The following is a 15,380-nucleotide window of genomic DNA, read 5'->3' as shown; positions in this document are numbered from 1 at the left end:
TAATGTAAGTTGCCCAGAGAGGTGTTGGATGCCTCATCCCTGGAGACATCCCAGGCCAGGCTGGATGGAGCTCTGAGCAACCTGAGCTGGTGAAGATGTCCCTGCTCACTGCAGGGCATTGGACTGGATGAGCTTTGAATGTCCCTCCCAACCCAAACTATTCTATGGTTCTAAGATAAATGTTTAGCTTGGGAAAAATGGGAATAGCTTATATTAACAAGCCCAGAGCTACACAAAGTCAGCCTGGCTCCTGGAGAAGCTGTAGAATAAGCAGTTGCTTTGCAGCCCTGCACTGAGTTGCCTAAATGCATAAAAATCTTGATCCTGCCTCTACTATAAATGCCTACAGGGACCACTGCTCTGTCTCATGACACTGAGCTGAGAAAAGAGTGGGAGCTACTTACTGATGGAAGAGGAGCCCACAGAAACTCTAGCTGGAATTTCTATCTTGTTCTGCATTTGCCTTCACTGTAATTATGTTTCAGAATAATTTCTATGTCAATCTTCCACTTCCAAATATAAATGTCACTTCTCTTGCCCTGGTTCAAAACAAACTGTCAGTTTGAAATAGCTTCTAACATGTTAATAATGAAATACCATTTTACCTCCACTGAGAATAAAATGCTAGCACTAATCCTACCATTCTAAAGGGTTTATAAATCAATAAACAGCAAAATGCTGATTGAAATCACAAGCACATCAAGTATCTGCAGATAATCAGTGTCATATGTTCAAAAAAATAATAATAATTTTAAAAATTGCTTTGCCTAAACATGTGGATACACACAGCGCCTTGCTAGATTTTATTCTCACAGAGTGGTTTGATTACCTCACCAAGGTAGATGGAAGCACAATGAAACGCTAGAAAATGAGAGCAATAGATCACCTTGTGATGTGACACTCAGAACCCAAAGTGGTACAACCTCACAACAAGTCACTGGGATTTTTCCTGTGTCTATTTTCCCCTTCACCACCACGATGCCAGCTTGCACCTGTGGGTTGTGAGCAGTCCTGGCACCGTTCCCTGGGTCAGGGCTGTGTCAGATGGCAAACACAGCACCTACCAAGCTAACCAAATTCCTGGCTGGGGTCACAAAGTGACCCCATCACACAGCTCAGGTCCAGCTGGCCACTAGCCAGACCCAGCCCACCACACAGCATGGAGAGCGCAGGGTTATACCTCTCCCCTCCACTGCAAAGTGTCCTACAGGGTTTCCTGTTGCCTTCTCTCCCCAAAACATGTGTTGTGTGGCTCTTGGCCACATGAAAATTTCAGTAAGCAGCCCAGATATGTGGCTACTGCTGGTATCTTGTACAACATACTTGTTCAGAGTTGGCTGCCCTGGTGGCCTCCTTAGCTGAATGCACAGACACCTATAAAGCTCCTCCCTGGGTGAGTCACATTCTTCCCCATCCCATCGAGGCTGAGAGAGATTTTCAAGTCTGGTGTTTGGACAAGCTTTTCTCAAATTTGTGATATTGCCTTTAATAAGTGATTGATACAACTGATGTTATGCAACTGCTTCCCTGCTTGGGGATGTCTGCAAATCTTTAGTATATAAAACGTTGTCAAGCTTTCAGTTTCTAAGGCTCCCCAATGAGTTGGGACCTTGGAGATGTTCAAGTACTCAGACGCAGAAGCCCCAACAACACAACCCAGTGTTTGGAGGTGCAGGACCCCTCATGTGGAACCCTCATGAAGAAAGAAGCAGCCCTTTGGTCACCAAAGCCACAGTTACTGTTCCTGCATTTGTCACCTCAAAACCCATATCTTTTACCACTGGAAAGGAGCCTGCAAGAAATCCCTGGTACCTCAGCAGTGACACATTGCCATTTTTAACAAACGAGCCTTCTTGTTTAAAAAATAGAGGCTGGCACTGGATATACAGAGGCATTGTTACATGCAAAACACCAACAGACGAGCTCCTCAGTTGTTTTATGGGAACTGATGACAGCAATATTTTCAGTAATTTCCTGTGTCAGTGTAAAAGTGGTTCTTATTTACAGTCAACTCGGAATTATTTCCTCATATACTCTACTGAATCTTTTTTAAAGATGGATTTTGTAATCCTCATTGAATCTACTTCAAGAAAAAAGTTTGCATAATACATCAGTAATCATCTATAAATTCTTCCTCTGGATTCTGATGCAACATAATGAAGAAAATACAATAGAAGTGAAGATGCTGGGAATTTGTGACAAAGCTTTTAATTATAGATCTAGGAACAAACGAACATGAGGTTCTCTTGCTAGAGAATTGTAAATTAAGCTAATGGATATTAAGATTAAGCCTTTTTAAAGTTTTGCAATACTAGTTTTTAATAGAAACTGATTTTGTATATTAGTCCAAGTGTCTTTAAAGACTTCCAGTGTCATTATTCAATAATGGTGCATGTTTTAATAAATTTGCTTTTCTGAATAGGTAAATGGATTAATTGATAGAGGATCATGAAAAGCTTTGCAAATGTGTGTTGATGAACTTGTTAATAAATCAGCACATAAAATCTTTTATTCACACAAGATAGGTGGGTTCACCCCTTGTTAATATTCAAATAAGTTAAAATGTTCCTTTGAAGTGGCATTGATGCATCATGATCTTCAAGTGATATGGGATAGGAACTTCTTTTAATAAAATCTTCTAGAGAAATACACCACATCAGTGATTGAAAACCATCATGTGTTTATGTTGAGCAGTATCTATTATTTGCAGTGTCTCATAGAAGTGTTCCTGCTGCCATTTTAAACATTTCTCCCCAAGTGATGGTAGCTCTTCACATAAGCTTCAGATATGCCTTAAAAACAGTGGAAGGTTCTCACTATGGAACTCATTACCAAGGTAACACTAAGAAGATGAGTCTATTTAGTTTTTATTCACTAGAAAACAGAAAAAAAAGTGGCCATTACTTTACAAATGACCTTATAAAGTTTCTCTTCCTGCCCTTCTTCACATTCCACCCATGTCACCACGTGCCTGTCTCAGAGCTTGGGGACTCCCTGCAAAATCCATACTGGAAGATACTGTGCAGGGCCACAAGTGCTTGAGAACTCTGTAATGCATTTCAGTAGAAATCAATATCTAAGGAAGCTTGTTTACATGTTGCAACAAGTTGTCCTAAATATATTTTTTACTAAAATTTAAAACTCTCAGAGTTTTTACGCATGCACGTGCCCACGCAGCAGCCCTCAGGGCTTTTGCAAGCGTGCAGGGTACACACGTGGCAGCTCAGGCCAAGCACATGAGTCCCAGACCAGTTACAAGGTCCTTTATGAGACAGAGGTAATTGTTTTCTGTTTTCATTTGTATGACAAATAAGTCTTGTGAATATCATCCTGATAATGAGGGAATTATACTGCACAACGGTGTTTTTTAAAGCCTCTGTTATGTTATGCTGCCACCCTACACCATCAGTAAAACAGAACAGCAAAGAAAGGCTTTAGTAAGGTTCATAATGTTTCGATGAGAATGGACCCTGCCATTTGTGAGGTTAAAACCATCCCCACTTTGAAAGATAACCAGCAGCAATCAGCCTGAAATTGTGTGGGGCGATTTCAGCCAGTGGAAGTCAACTAACTGTTGACTGTGTGGTGCGCTTGGGGGGTGAAACAAGGGAACTGATATCAGCCTCACTGAAAACCTGTCAGTGTTTGCTTGGAGAGCCACTAAAAGAAGAAATAATTATCTTTGTGCATTTGTGATCAGATACAGACATCTCCTTTCTCCCAGTCCCCCAACAAGGTGTCTGGGTATGGCAGCACAACCATCTTGGTAGTTCTGTTTTTATTAAGCCCACCTTAGTGCTCTAGTGAGAGTCAAAGCATGGAAATCCACATCGACCTTCATCCATTTTCATTCAGCTATATTCTAGTCCTGTTTTTAAAACATGTATTAGGATTGCTGTATTCATAATAGTTTGACAGAGAGCGATCACACGTGGACTTTTGTATCCCAGCTAAATTTTTGGCATCGGCCAGTTAATGCCATCGGCTTGCACAGCAAAGCACAAGCCTGACTGTGTGTTCCTTGGCCCCAGCTCCTTGCTGGCTCAAGGAACATGTCTCTGGGACCACCCAGCGCTATAGGCAGCCAGCAGGAATCAAGAAGCTGATGGAGAAAGGTGTGATGTGAGCAGCAAGTAACGCCGGTGCTCACGGGTGGGTGGGGGCTGTGGAAACAGCAGCTACAATAGCGATTTGTGGGAACCACAGGCTGAGTCTGGGGAACGGGATAATCCCTTGCCTTGGAGATGCAGGGCATCAGGCAGATAGATATCATACGGACATGTCTCTGGAGTTCCCATCAGCTACATCTAAAGCAGTCAAATGTTAGGAACTACCAGGATTTAAGCTACTGAGAGAACCTTATCTCTGCCCTTTTGTGTGTTAGTGCTGTATGGGGTAAAGCACTACTCAGGTGAGTAAAGTCAGAGACCCTTAATTCTCTATAGAAATAACTATTCAAACTAACTAATAACTAATTCAAACTTTTCAGCTATGTCTACTATCCCTTCAATAAATTATTTAACACCTGCTTCATCACTGTCCCCTTCTGACAGTCACAGCATTCCACTTTGCAAATTTTTGAGCTGTACTTTGAGCAAGGAAAAAAATACGTAAGTAATCCAGCTTACAATAACATTTCTTTGTAGGATGGAGCATTCGCTCTCTCCTCTGGCCAGGCAGCACCTTGTAGGAGTGAGAGGGGAGTGAGAGGGGAATAAAGCCTGGCTCTGGTGCAGTCTCTCCATTCTGTAGCTTCCACTGACACCTGCTGGAAACAGGCGTTTCTGGGTTGATCACTTTAAATTCTATGTCCAAAATGCAAGAGGGCTAGGCACAACATACACTTTTCACCCATTTAATCAATGAACTATCTGTCTTTAACAGTAAAATATGGTCAGAATCAAGACCGTTTGCCTATTTCCATCTCCTAGTTGATGCTACCAAGGTTTTGATACCAAGGTTTTTTCCTAAAACAGACCCAATTCACAGTCATGTACACACAGAGTGAAGGAAAAATAAGTTTCTTAGACAGCTGATCTTCAGAGCTCCATTCTGGTCCAGTTCCGAGGAGGTTTGGAGAAAAGAAGGAGGAAGGAAGGTCTTCTCTGAAATCCCTCACAAGCTAAATGAGGAATGGGACCTGGCCATGGTTGTCCTACTTTCTGGTGTGCACCAGAGATGTGGGGACACCAGCTCGGACAAAAGGCCCAGCAGATGTGCACACAGAGCTCTGCGAAAGAACAAGAGCACCATTAAATCTGTGTGTGAACGAAGGTGTTTCATGTGAGCACAGCACAGGGTGGTGTCCCAGCACAGCTGTGATCTGCTTTCCTAGGGAGAACATCTTTTCAGGTTCAAAATTTCACCAGGTCCCTGAGGAGCATCTGAGGCAACACAAGACATTGTAGAAATATAAATATAAACAGTTTTTTAAAACACCCTAAAATACAGGCATAGCCCTAAAGCTTTGAAAACTAGAAAATGTGTTGCAATTTGAACAGTAGTTATGTTTGTGTAAAACTTTCCTGCTCTGCTTAGTCAGGAAAGAGAGACAGTCACTGCGGGACCTAAACCTTTCCTTCACTTTCAGATTAACCTCACATTTGCACATTTGTAACAACTCAGACTTGAGCTGTGTGTAACTGAAAATGCCTTTTCTGTAGGTAGCTCACGGTGTCTAGCTCATGGTATGGATTTTAACTAAAGCCTCAGACTGCTAAAAAATTAGACATCTATACAAAATTATTACGTTTTGCATTCTGGCCAACAAGGGACATCTAAGGCGAGGGTTTTTTTGATAGTAGAAATTAAAAGTTGAATCTTTTGTTTATTATATTTTCAAGTTCTTTTAATTCTTTCATTACCATCTGGCTCAAGTCCCGCAGGTCTTGGCCAGGAGGTGGCAGTGGAAGAGCATCCATTGCTCCACAAACACCCATTGCTCCACAAACACCCCGCTTGCCTGCAAGGTCGTGGTTAACTCCAAGGCCACAAACAAGGACAGATTTACACAACAGGACAGCAAGAAGCTGCAGTTTGGGGTGTTTTAAGAGATATCTGCTATCTATGATACTCAAAGTGCCAAAATGTGTGGCCCTGTAGTTAATAAGCTGAAAAGGTGTAAGGAAACCCACTTGTTCACTTTAAAACTAGAAGGAAAAAAGCTCTTAAAGTTTTAATGCAAGACCCCGGATTTCAAGACTGCTTTAATCATTTTACTTACTCAAATGAGTAATTAAATTTGAACATCTGAATATCAGGTCCACTCCAACCGCCTGAAAAAACATAACAGATTCTCACAGTAAGCAAACTTAAAATGTGACAGTGGGAAAATGCTGTTATGTCTATATTGGTTAATGAGAGTGCGACCTCATTTTTAACTGCACTTATTGTTGCGATAACCCAGAAAGACCCTCCAGGTGGTGGGTTTGATCAAAGTTATTTTAGCTTTAATTCTAAATATCTTTTCACGACTGATACTACAGTCCTGAAGCTGCTGCATGTGGAGGGACTTGCTAGAGTCTGTTTACAGTTCCTTAAAATGAAACTGGCCTCCTGCTCATTCATCTGTCTGTATTGTTTTGTGTTTGCATCTGTATTTCTGTTTTGTATTATGGTATCTACAGAAAGAGTTTTAGAATATCTTGCTTGAAAAAGTAGATGATTCCTCTAGGAAGCATTTTCTGCCATGCTGCAATTCATGTTAGTATTTTACTAATCTCAACTCAGACTGAGGTCACTGTACCCTCCTGGGTGGCCCATTCTTACAGAACTACCTGAGTTGCCCTCCACTGGCCCAGGAATCATTGGTGGCAACCTAAGCACTGTCAACATATAGGGTAATAAAACAAGAATAGGGTAAAGAAACTGAAATAAGTCCTACCCTGCCCCACTTTGGTGTCCTCAACTAAGAGGTTTGAGAGAGAGCTGGGGTAGAGCTTTGCATGTGCCAAAGCACCGCTGGACCTCCCGATCTTCCACTGGTCCCTTGGCAGGCAGAGTTAAAGAATCTGAGTCCTTTCATGACATCCTGAGCCATAAACACGAGGAACAGGATCTTTTCCTGTGTGCCATTTCCATTTATTATCCTTTCACTTTCCACCATCCATTTTGGAAGAGCATCTGTCACAACGCAGCTGGGTGGCCAAGACCGGAGGGCATCTCCAAGCACGAGGGGGGACAGTCGGTGTTTATATGTATTTGCCAGGTCGTGGCAGGATGGATCAAACCTCACACTGTGCCTCACATCAAGGCTGCCAGGAAAAGCCAGCATCAGAGAGAGAAATCAACTGAGTTGTTCTTACGTGTCCCCTGCTGGGTGTTTGTTTTATTTTCCCCTAAAGATAGTAGGATCAGGCCACATGGAGAAGAAACACTGAAAGTCCTCCCCATTTCATATATTTGAAGGATGTTTGAGTTTGCTTTCCTTTTCTATAGAGTAGTGCTCAATGGAAGTTTCTTCCTAAAAATTCCCTTCAAAAGGAAGAAAAAGCAGGAGATAAGTACTGTGAAAATCTTACAAACCTCTTTAATTCAAACAGGTTAGCTTTTAAAAAGTTTTATTAGAGATGCAGTAATGAATGAAAATATTTTTAGCGCACGACACAGTAGAACGAAGCAGAGCAGAGCTCTGAATCAGGGTTAAGCTGTTTTTACTGAGCAGAGGAGTGGCATTGACACCTTCTTTTCTCAGCACACCCAAATTAAAAGGACAGTTTGGTGAGCCAACCAGAACTGTGGGAGAAGATTTAGAAATGTGGGGAAAAGCCACAAGCTCTTCATTTACCCTAAACACATGGAAGATACCCAGAGAAAGTAGCAACTAAATGAGGCTACTGAGACAAGCATCAAATAATAGCATGAATATGCAGAGAGAAACTTTTTTAAAGTGAAGGAAGAGAACAGGATTACAAGTGGTATTAGGAGTAGCAAGAAACAATTCTGAATAAACATTGAGAGACAGAGGGAAAAAGACCAAGCAACGTATTGATTAACTAGCAAATGAAAAAGGGAGGTCATCAGCTCAAAAGGCCAAGAAGGACAAAGTTCTCCATGTCTTATTTCGCATTTCTAAGAGAAAAGAATGAGTGCAAGGACCGGCCAATGCAAGCAGCAGCGCAGCAGGATCACTCCACAGAAATGCACAAGGAGGCATCAGCACACTTAGAGAGCTCCCATTTTGACACTCCCTGAGCCTGATGGATTTTATCCCAGGAAACAGGGAAAGAATACAGCAGAATTAATGTCAGAACCACCTGGGGCTATCTTAGGGAAGTCACGCAGTGTAAATAAGCATCAGAAGACTGGAAAGGGGCAAATAGCTTCAGTTTCTAAGGATGGAAGGAAAAGACTAGTCAGGGATTTGTCTATCAGTCAGCTTACCTTCAACTGCCAGAAAAACCTTGGAAAGCACAAAATCTTTGTGAGCACATGAAAGAAAACAAGGAAATGAGTAAGAGTTGAAATGGACTTGTCAATGCAAATCATCTCGGAGCAAACTTGTTCCTTTTTAAGAATGAGCTGCAGGTCTGGAGAGATTGAAAACAATAAACACCATCTAAAATCGCAGAACGGGCTTTGATAGCTTCTCTAAAGACCTTCTCATTCAATTGGTAGAAAAATATGTTCTACATGAAACTCCCTTATTGCACGGGCCAGCCAGGCTGAATGAACACTCTGAACTAATGAAAATGTAGCAGTTCTCTGTGGTTCATGGTCAGAATAGAAGAACGTAATTAATGGAGTCCTCAGACAACTGTTATAGAGTTGTCTGCATTCAAAATGGTTTTATTAAAGATCTGGCAGATGCAATAAAATGTTATGCTGTTAAAGATGTAGAAAACACTAAGGTAGGAGAAGCAAGAATGTTAAGGACAGGACTAGAAACTAGTCAGGTTGGAGAAATCATATGAAAACACTGGATGAAAACTTACAGGACCAAGCAGAAGGACGTGCATTTGCCAGGAATGACTAACCGCACAAATAAGAGATGGAGCAAAAATAAAACCTCCAGGGATCCAAGATTATAGGAAATCATGAGGAGAACGTGAGCCAATGTTTTCCTATGGTGGTGTAAAATGAAGGTAATCATCACCACAAACCAGGATACTGTTTGCTGAACAAAACTCACAATTTATACTCATAATGAAGTGACATTCTTGCAGCACAACACTCAAACATGTGTTTGAGCCAGCGTACAATGATCCATTTCCTAACATCATGTACTCTCACAGAGCAATTAGACAAAATTGCTCGTGTTCTGGAAGGGACCGCAATAAAGGAAGAACCTGACTCCACTAATGGTACTCATTTCCTAAAAGCTGAAATTGCTAAGTGGCCATCTGTAATTAAAAGGCCTGACGCATTTTAAAACAGTTTTCCTACAACTGGCCACTATCAACCCTTTCCTCTGAGTTGCACATGAAGCCAACACAATATCAACTGATTCGACACTTTCATAAACCTTTTAGCACAGGCACAAGAAACCAGAACTTTCTGCCATGGCTTCTGAGAAACAACCTTCACTAGCCAACAATTCTGATTTTAAACTTTGTTTTCTCTTATTCCAGCTGTCTTGTTCTAGCTCTGTCTGCTAAGACAGAAAGGCCAACTATCAGAAATGTGTCCTTCCTGCAGAAAATGGGATATTGGTATAGTTATTCCACAAAACTAAATACTTGACCTCTTGAATATTTTTCTGAATGTTCCAAATCTCAGCAGCTGCTGTAAATTAGCAACCAGACAGATGAAATGGTCGCTTTTACCTACTGCATCCATGGAAGTAAAATATCCCAGCTTTTTTCCCAGGTTTGTAGGTTCCTTTTATCTCAACAGTAGCTGTGACCTTTAACAGCAACAGATTCTAAGTTCCAGGCTACATGTATAAACCCTTTTTTATGCAGTGTGATAAATCAAAGGCAAAAATAGCCTACAGGATTCCTTGCTACATTGCACACTGTGAACAAATCATTTACTTTCCAGGGGACCGTTAATTAGTATTGATTTGTCTTCTTCCTCAGTTCACAGGCATACGGGTGCGAGGCTGTGTGTCAGGCTTGCATGGCATCAGGAGCCTGCTATCCTGCAGCTTTCTATACAACTTGAAAAGATATGCAAACAGAAGACATACTACCTAGTCTGAAGTTCATGTGACTGTCAAATTAGCCATTTTAAGTAACTAATGGAAGTGGAAATAGTTGAGATAATATCAATAGGAGCAAAAAGTGGGTTAATAAAACAGCGAGAGTGATATCTGAAGTCCATGAAGAGGCTTATACCCTACCCCAGAGTAAGACATCACTACTAATTCACCATGCACAGCTGCAAGACTCAAACTTGAAATTCAACACTGCATCAGCCCTGGTTTGCAGGGATGGTCTGCAAAAAAGATCATCAGAAAATCTGGAGGCACAAGGGGATGTGTTGTCACAACCCTGCCCATCTCCCAAGGTAGAGGAAACCAGACAGAAAAGTCCTTTTGTATTTTCATAAGTAAATGCTGCCACAACAATCCTGACTGAGACCATCATTTCTCCACCTTCCTGGAGAACTTCTCCAGTGCCAAGCTAAGAGACCATGAAAGGCCAAGTATCTAGAAACCCCACTGCTGTTTGGGATAAGCGGTCTCACCTGGTATCAAGCAAGTGATCATGGTGAGAGAGAGATGGCAAGCTTAGTGGTAGCAGGTCTCCTCGGAGTAAGGCTGGTCTCTGGTGACGAAGGCTCAACCCTTGCTGACTGCAAGGAGTAGGTGAAGCAACTCTCGCTGTTCTTGGCCCACTAATCACTGGGGTCTGGCTGCTCACCAGCTATGTTCTACTGGTGCTTGCCACCAAGAGGTCATCGGTCTTATATGTGCTCTGCTGGCTAAAAAGGAAACTAACATCTAGTATTAGCACTAGTATTAAGCTGGGCTCTTGCTTATTATGGGCACAGACTCAAGCAAAAGCCAGTTTTAAGTAGAAGTGAGCCCAGATTTGTATTGATCGTATCGATCCATCCTCCTCCTTCCCATCCCAGGATCAGCAGGCACCAGAAGTATTGGCTATCAGTATCTCCTGTAGGAACAGACAGCAATTTAAACTATAAAGTTTCTTAGAAAGGATATAAAAACTTGGGGACAGCATTTTAGAACTTCAGTAGAACTGGGAGGTCTAAGAGTAAGAAGACTCTCAATTCCCTACTGAATCTTTTGAATAAGTTTTCATTTATTATCTTCAGTATTTATTTTTCCTAACAGCTTAGGAGGGATTTTCTTTTCCATTTTAATAGACTTCTCTATTAATATCAGATAGTTACACTAATCACCCTCTTGCATATGCAGGTTCCACCTGACTTCATACCAAAGTATCTACTGATAATGCAACCTTGTAAAGCTTGCATTTTAGTAAGCTAGAACTAGCTATAAACTGCAGCTGCCCAACCCAGCCTCCAGCAGCACTGCCAGTGATTTACAAGGGGCCTCTGTGTGCCCTATTTAAAGGCTCTACCTGCTGGGCTGGGGCAGGTGCTGGAGGTTCAGCTGATGGTGGTGGGAGGATACTATGTTCATCAAGATCAGTTCACTTAAGAAAGAGGATGCAAGGTTTGCTGGGGTGTAGGAAAAACAGGATTTGTTTTTCTAATTTAGAAAGAATTTATGAGAAAACAGCTGATTAGCAGGTTCTGGAGGAACAAAGAACAACTTTTGGAGATACTTTGGTGAGTAAAGATCTAGTAATTTTATTAAATGTATTAATGCTGAATGTTGAAGGGAAGCTGGTGCTAGTTTCTTGTGAAGAGTTGGTACTTGATGCACTGACTAGTTCTGATTTAGAGTTCTTGTTCTGAGTCTGGATTGGGATGATAATTATTTATCTGATTTAACTGATGATCTGTTTCATGGTTTGTGTCTCATGGACTTCAATCCTTTGTCTGCTATTAGGAGGTGATATCTCAGATGTTGAGCTCTTTTTGTTTACTAGAACCTGAACAATGTGTATGGAGAGGGGAACAGCTACATCCTGACAGCTTCTGATTGTCTGCAACAAACAAACAACAACAACAAAACCTAGGAATATTATAAAACAGGAAACTAACAGGTTGGAAGCTCACTTGTATTTCTCTTCTACTAGTGTAGAGAAGAAGTAGGGACCCCTTGTAAAACTCCTGTTCCCTCAAATCTGAAATCAAGGTTGCTGCTGATATTGATGGAGGTGGGAGGAAGCGTCTCAGGCGCCTGGGAACAGTGTGTGACTGTAGCTGGTGGTACTTCATGTAATCATTGAGCAGTAACTTGTATTTTCTCCTGTTCAGACAGTTTGTTCAAATATACTTCAGAAGGAGATATTTAAAACCAGAGATATCACAGTGCTTAAGTGCTCTGAATCATAGAGCCATTATAGGTTGTTCGTGGGTTTCTCTCTGCTTTTCCGATGTGACACAGCTTATCCACGTTGCTGCTTAGTCTGAGCCTAATGAAACTGTTACTCTCTGGTAGATTCCCAAATAGCTAATTAGTGCTTATTGGGAAATACATGTGCAGGGTTTGGATTTAGTTCACGATAGGTGTCTGTTGCATTCTTAGCCATTAATAAAACAAATCAGTGTACCTCTACCTAGCTAGACTCTGCTGTATTTTGTTATAAGTAATATCTTCCTCATGTTTCAGCAGTTACTGAAATGTGTCATGGTGATTAAAAGTGCCAATATCCAGCTTACAAGGGCAGAATATTTTCTGGGAGAGTATTGCTCTCCTTGGAAACATCAGTGCTCTGGGGCTGCCCAGAACAAATGAGAAGGCATAAATACCAGGTCACAAGAGTTGTTGTTTCATAGAAAACAACTCTAGCTATGCAGATTAAACAGAGTACTTTGAATCTTCCATTAGTCCTCTGTCATTTCTTTTGGTTTTAAAAATGTTTAGTTACTCTAAATGGGGTATTAGCTAGAGTTTCTACTTGCTTGACTTGCTGTTTTCTGTCCTCTGGTTATGCTGTGTTAAATTTGAATCTTGTGGAGAGACACCTCAAAGCTCATTTTGGAACTGCTGTCTACAGCAGAAAACCATAGTGGCTTGGTCAGTCTCTGAGGTCCACCTAAGAAACAACACAGAGATAGTCATCTCTACTCAAAGGTTAGACTTCCTTCATTAAAAGATCAAATCAAACTGTAGATCCATGGTTCAAACATCTGAAATTGAGGGTAGTCTGTAAGGTTTGCTATTATTGCAACTATTTTTAAGTAGGTGAACTGTGAAACTTAAGGTAGCTCTACTTTGCTTTTATCCATCTCTAGTCTCAGTCTTTGAATGTGAATAGTTTCAGATTTAGAAAGCTGTACAGACACTCTCCATTTAGTCTCTATTCACTGCTGTCAGAAATTTAAGGCTATTCTTGTACCGGTCTGTCTTTCCCCCAACTCATCTTCTACCTCAGCTCTCAAATACCTCATGTTAGAACTGGAAGTAAAAGTGTTTGCCTAATTATCTCTATTTTCAGTATAGCTAACACTAAATTAGACTGTGCTTGTTGAACACAATATTGCAAATGCAGCTTATCCAGCTAACTCATTTTAGCACTAAAACTCCTGTATGTTTTCCTCTTGCCCTCAAATTTTCTATGCTTTTCTGATCACTCAGAAAACCCATAATGGTGTTGAAAATTACCAAATATTTCACTTGCATGTGCTTTCTTCAATGACCAAACATTAAAACACCTTCTAACCCTTTTAAAAGTGAGTTGCTCCCTGGGAATCAAGGCATTGTAAGAACAATTTATTTTTTGTGTCAATCCATTCCTTTAACATGTTGGGGTTTTGAGTGGTTTGGCTGTTGGGTTTTTCGTTTTACTTGATAATAAGTAAGTTAATAATAAATTTCCTATGTATGGCAAAGATATTTAACCTAGGGCTCTTGGTTACTTTACCACTTCTGTTTGAATTACTGGAAAGCAGATCTGGAATAAAATCACAAATCAGATTTGAACTTCATAAGACTAGGTGAATACATAGGAGCATCAAGAGCATCCTGAGCTGAGTGTTTGTGCAATGCACTGAGAGAGGGTTTTACCCAAAATGTTGAATACTAATGTGCAGAATAAGCTGCTCTCTGAGCTGAACCAGCTCACAGCCATCACCGAGGATACAAAATGAAGATGTGATTTTTAGACCCTGCGTCTCTGAGATTGGGTGCCACATACTGGCCTGAAGGGAGGTGTGTCTGCGTGAAAATCAGTAGCCCGAAATTCAAGCATTTTTCCTTAAAATATGTGGGAGGAGGAGGTAAAAATGCGCAGTTGCCTTTATCCAATGATGCAATGACTTCAGAGTCTGCGCAGTCTGACTTTCAATCTCCACTTCTGAAGTCTGACATGTCTTTTATGTCCTCACCCCATCCCTAGTCAGCAGCATTTACAGGGGGATAATGCCACTTGAAATAATTTAATGGGAAAACATGTTTCTTCATGTAGCAATAAGGGAAGAATATTATGATTTATGAAAGGATTCAGATCTTGTCAGACCCTGTGTACAACTTTTTGAGGGTGAGAAGTGTTTGGAACGGTGCATTTCACAATGCCTTAAAAGTAATGACACCCATCTTTTAGCAACTACAGCAAAACATAGATCTTCAAAAGCTTCCCTGCACTTTGTTGGTGATGCTGCTGGAACGTTGACCAGTGATGATTTGCATTTCATCTGTCCTCACTTTGTGGCAACTGTCCAAGAGGAAGTATTATCAAAACAATTTAGAATTAGCTGTGACAACTGATAATTGCACGGGTGGTACAAAAGGCTCTTACAAACAAACTTGATTTTATACAACAGACATGAATACATGTTTTAATGAAATGATTCGCAGTGATAACATTATTGACTTGTTCAGTTTAAACAGGTCTGCCATATGCTGTGTCTAGTGCTTCAGATGGTTTCAAAAGTTATGTGTATTAAGAACAGATGTTGATTTTTTTTTTAAAGGATCCAATAATTATGGGGAAATCATTCCAAAGTCGAGTGGTTTTATCTTCTTAATGGTTTGAAATACTTTGTATATAGTGTCTCAGAAAGAAATTTCTAGTTGATGATATAACTCTTGCACATGATATTTGGATCATTCTCCTCTTGCTTCCTCCAGAGTTGCATCCAGTTGCTGAGCAGGGGGTTGCCTCAAAACCCCATCCCAAACCTTTCCATTCTTTTTATAGTAAAAACCCTTTCACAATTACACCCGCCCTCAATTCATCCATCTCTGGACTATACGCTGATGGCTCTGCATATGTGGGCCTAACACTAACGGTCCATACGTTCACCTGGCTCTCCACTATTGGAACTCAGTGTATGGCTGAGAGGTTTGAGGAAAGATGCAGTAAAGCCCGTACACTGAACTGGCGCACTGCAAGTGAGGG

The sequence above is a fragment of the Columba livia genome, chromosome 6 (assembly GCF_036013475.1).
Source record: "Columba livia isolate bColLiv1 breed racing homer chromosome 6, bColLiv1.pat.W.v2, whole genome shotgun sequence".
Lineage (NCBI taxonomy): Eukaryota > Metazoa > Chordata > Aves > Columbiformes > Columbidae > Columba > Columba livia.
Note: the sequence above shows the minus strand (reverse complement) of the source record.